Below are 4,474 nucleotides of genomic sequence, written 5' to 3' on the forward strand. Positions count from 1 at the left end.
TCATATAATTCCATTGTGAGTTGTGATCATTAACCGAAGATTGAATATATGATTGTTGTTGTAGTTGAGCTAAAGATTCAGCAGCTGCGATTCTCTCCTCACAATCATCTTCCATTTTCACAAAAAAAATTCCACCCAAAAATATTTTTCCCTCCTTCTACTCTCACCTCCCTCACACAAATATAAATAAAAATACAAACTAATCTATCCCCCAAGTACTTAAGATTTTACTAATTATTATTAACTACTAAACTTGATTAGTGAGGGCTAGATTAGGAATTAAAAAAATAACTACATAAGGGGTGACCCAGATTTGATATTTGGATCCCTATTTTGTCATGTAGTTATATCCCCCGATTAATTTTGATATCCCCCAATCGCGCGTTCTTATAAATCTATATAATAAATTTATATAGATTTATTTAAGATTTCCGTTATATATTTTAGGCATATAACGAAGGGTCCAGATTAATCTACATAATATTAATTACCTTAGATAATGAATTTAAATTGATTGCCCATTAATTTAATATCATTTATTTGGGAGTTATTCCTCTAATTTAGGCATATAAAAAAGGGAATTGTCCATTTATTTGGGAGTTACTTTTATTCCTCCCATTAACTTAACTCTTAATTTAATCCTTTTTATAATCAAATTCCTATCCCAAAAGTTCATCATTTGCACAACTTTATTCCCAAGGTATGATTCACTATTGTTTTGGTTGATTAAGATAATTGTTGTTAGCTTTTCTCTTTAATGTCAATGAATTCATGGTGCCTCACGCCTAAATTTTATGTCATTTATGCAGTCGAAAGATACTGATCAAATATTGTATTTTATCAGTTTAGTTTCTCTTTGATTCTTTTCATCTGGGCATGGAATTGTCCAATTAGACTATCATTTCTTCATGCCAAAATCATAGGATTTACATGGAGTGAAAATAAACGACGAAGAAAACGAATGTTTCATTATTATGTCCTTAACTTGGGACGGTAAATAGCATTTCTCAACTGTTCATACTTTTAGTTGGATCATTGTTGTTAGCTTTTTTCTTGAATTTTTTGTTTAACATCAATGGATTCATGGTGCCTCGCGCAATTTTTATGCCATTCATGCAATGAAAATGTATTGATCAAATATCTATATTATAAGGGACAATGATGTTTTTCCAATCGGACGGCTATCTACAGTTCAGACACATAAAGGACGGCCACGATTGACCCATTATTAGATATACATTCTAGGCACATAAAGGACGGTCACGATGGACATCTTCATTCATAATTGTTCTTCCATCGGTTACACATTCCCAGTTTTCTCATTTAATAATCATAATTATTCTTCCGTTACAGTGTTAAACACAAACAAAAAACTCACAACCCCCTTGACTCTTGGATTCAAGAGAAGAAAAAAGAATACGGAATATTGTATTGTTAGTTGAAGGTCTCATTTTTCTTCTTATCCTAATTCTGAGTTATCTCACTCTCTTTGCTATCGACAAAAAGGTAAAGATCTCTATTGTTTTTGTTGATATTTCTTATGATTGATCTGTTTTCCCAAGACCTTCCCTCTTTTAATCAAATTTGTTGTACTATAATTGAAAATTCAAACTAGGTTTTTTTTTTTAAATTCACTGTGAAATAAAATTATCTGATTTTTATTCGATGAATAACGTCTTACTACTGATCTTGCTTAGTATCTTTATCAATTCGAAGTTTTTATGATCAAATTTGTGATTTTTTAGATATATTCCTACAGATACTTTTTGTTTTCGCTCAATATGTTCCAATTTGTTTTTCTGATCGATATAAGTTCCAATTTGTTATTTCAGGCTTTGGGAGGATACTACAGGATGGAACATGAATTCTTGGTGTAGCAATTCACTTTAACTCTAGCGTTTTGGGCGAGTTAGATTTATGGAGACTAATGATATCACCAGGTTGGATGCGTTCTCGAAGACAATGTAAGTAATCCACGTTACTTTGAGGTTCTTATAAAGTTGGTTTGAAACTGTATGAACTTATAGGCTAATTTGCATGCTTATTCAACCGTCCATTTACTTGCTTTCATATTGAGTTTATGACCTTTAGTTGATGCCCTGAATCATTTGTTGATTTTCAACATTGTTTCGACCAACATCAGCAAACTTCAGGTACTACAACATCTACACGAAAATGAGTAGTTTCATTTTTTATATATTTTTTTGTAACAAATTAATTTGAGGCTCTGATTTTCTCTAAATATTTTGACTAGGTATATGATGCTTGAATGTTTCTTTCTGTTTAAGCTGTTTTAAATTAGGGACTGGAAGTCTTTGCTTGTGTCATGTAACCTTTCATTCGTTTACTAATACCATGAAACGGAAATATCTCCGACTCGCAAAAGTGGTTTCTCCCATGGATATTTGTTTTCGGAGTATCAACTCTTCATTCTTTTTCTTTCTATTTTGGATAGCTATGAAACGAAGATCCCACAACTTGCAAAAGTGATTTAACTATACATTTGAGTCATTTATGATGTACTTCCAGGTAGTTGCTTTGTCGGAACTAATCTCTTACTGGATCACATTAAGAATGTTTCGACGGATCAATCACGAAAGCTATATGTTATATGATATAAACCAAGTTAGGAATACGTCTACATTGACCTCTCCATTTGTCCAACTAAAGGTCGGATAAACCACAACGCAAAATTTTTGTTCATTACTTTGATTGTTTAACTTCTAAATACATTTGGTTGATGGTTCAACCCTCATGGTGGTAATTTATGGTCAGTTTTAACTTTTAAGTCCTTGATTTATCCAACATTTAGCTCTTTGTGTGCAGAGTTTAGACCTTGTGCGTTGGGCTGGAGACTAAATTCGCATGCAAATTATGGTGATAATTTTTTAAAAAAATTTCTTTATTGTATCATATTTGATGAGTGGAAGTCGAGGAGTTGAAGTGTTACTTATCACTGGGTGGCATCTCAATCCTTGGGCACAAGTTCAACTTCATAAGATGCCGAAATTTGCACTCCGTTAACACATATATAACAGGTTAGGGAACTAATAACTTTGTCTTTGAAAAATTATTAACGATTTCGTTGAAATAGCTAAGGTTCAAATAATACTTTTTGATGTGCTTCCAGATATTGTTGGTGTATCGACCACCAAAATCTTTTACACTTTCCTTTTGTCTTTTGCGTTTTTCTTTCTGTTAAGTCTTCACCTGTTTTTCAATTTCGTACAGACCCGCAAATCGCTACTCTTTTGAGATTTTGGTTTTAGTTGTTTCTTTGTGAATTTGCTTGGTATTACTTGGTCACTCTCCAATTATTTCCAGCCAGTTATTTGGCTATTTTGTCTATGGTAAATGTAATGTATGCGTGTTCTACTGTCTTAGATATTCTCCGTTATTTGGTTTATGATGTATTCTATGTAGTCTGCGAAAATATATCTAATTTTACATACAATAAAGTAGGTGCAATGTTAGTTTCTGTAGAAGCTTATGTTGTCTAAATTCTCCACGTTGAAATATTTTTTACATGCAAGGAAATGACCACATGAAGGTGACTGAAGGGTTTGAATACAAAGCCTATAAGATTCATTGCCACACACATCCTGTACACATGATGGCAGTAGCAGCTCCCCAACGTTGGCTAAGGTTAAAATATTCACACATACAGCTTCCGGTGCATAATTTTCTTAGAAGTTGCAGATAATTCGACAAAAGAAAGAGTGACCAAGACAAGGTCGTTGTATGCCCAAGTCAGATGTCAATCGAGTAAATGAATATTGTTCCCCCCTTTTATTCTATTGATCATTTAGTGACCATGCAAGGTTTTTCGTATGATGTGTTTTAGTGTAATGTTTTATGAATCATATACGAACAATTGAGCTCCAAAGTTGGTTAAATTAGACGGATCTGTGGATTTCCTTTGGTTTAGTTAAATTTGTAATCCTTTATAGCGTTTAATTTTTGGGATTTATAAGTTTCCTTTGGTTCAGCTAAATTTGTGATTGTTATAGCACATTTAGCTTCTCAAAGGCATGACACAATCTAATAGATTAACGTTACTATACCACCATGTAACATGATGATTCATGTGTAGTCCTTTATCAAAACAAAAATTCTAATTGAAACGCGTAGTCCTTTATCAAAACAAAAATTCTAATTGAAACGCCCAAAAAAACTAGGAAAAAACCGCTCCTCACAAACTTTTAGTGGTCCCCACCATAAGAGACCCCCTGCTGTCCTCCGTCAGGACCCACTGGAACCACGATAAAAATCTGTGAGAGCTTTTCAAAACGTTGTTTTCACGTGGTTTAGTAGCTCGGTACGTATAGAATCACCCTTTGTATTTTAAGTTTTTAACACCATTGTGCCTTATAATATGTGATTAAAGCAGGATGTCATTAACCCTTTCCCCTTTGTATTTTAAGTTTTTAACCATTTTGTTACCTTTGTATAAAATGCAATTGTATTATCCTCC

The 4,474-nt window shown here is 33.0% G+C and overlaps 1 long non-coding RNA gene across 2 annotated transcripts; it reads left to right on the forward strand.

The window, feature by feature from the left end:
- The first annotated feature begins 1,332 nt into the window (after positions 1 to 1,332).
- LOC113289172 lies at positions 1,333 to 3,977 on the forward strand. 2 transcript variants are annotated; one of them, XR_003330883.1, is made up of 5 exons: positions 1,333 to 1,506; positions 1,833 to 1,964; positions 2,530 to 2,670; positions 2,827 to 3,038; positions 3,534 to 3,977. It is a non-coding gene; the product is annotated as an uncharacterized LOC113289172 (long non-coding RNA). The 2 variants fall into 2 exon arrangements; XR_003330882.1 differs by lacking the exon at positions 2,530 to 2,670 and having other exon boundaries at positions 1,339 to 1,506.
- Positions 3,978 to 4,474: the final 497 nt, after the last annotated feature.

The sequence above is a fragment of the Papaver somniferum genome, chromosome 6 (assembly GCF_003573695.1).
Source record: "Papaver somniferum cultivar HN1 chromosome 6, ASM357369v1, whole genome shotgun sequence".
Taxonomy (NCBI): domain Eukaryota; kingdom Viridiplantae; phylum Streptophyta; class Magnoliopsida; order Ranunculales; family Papaveraceae; genus Papaver; species Papaver somniferum.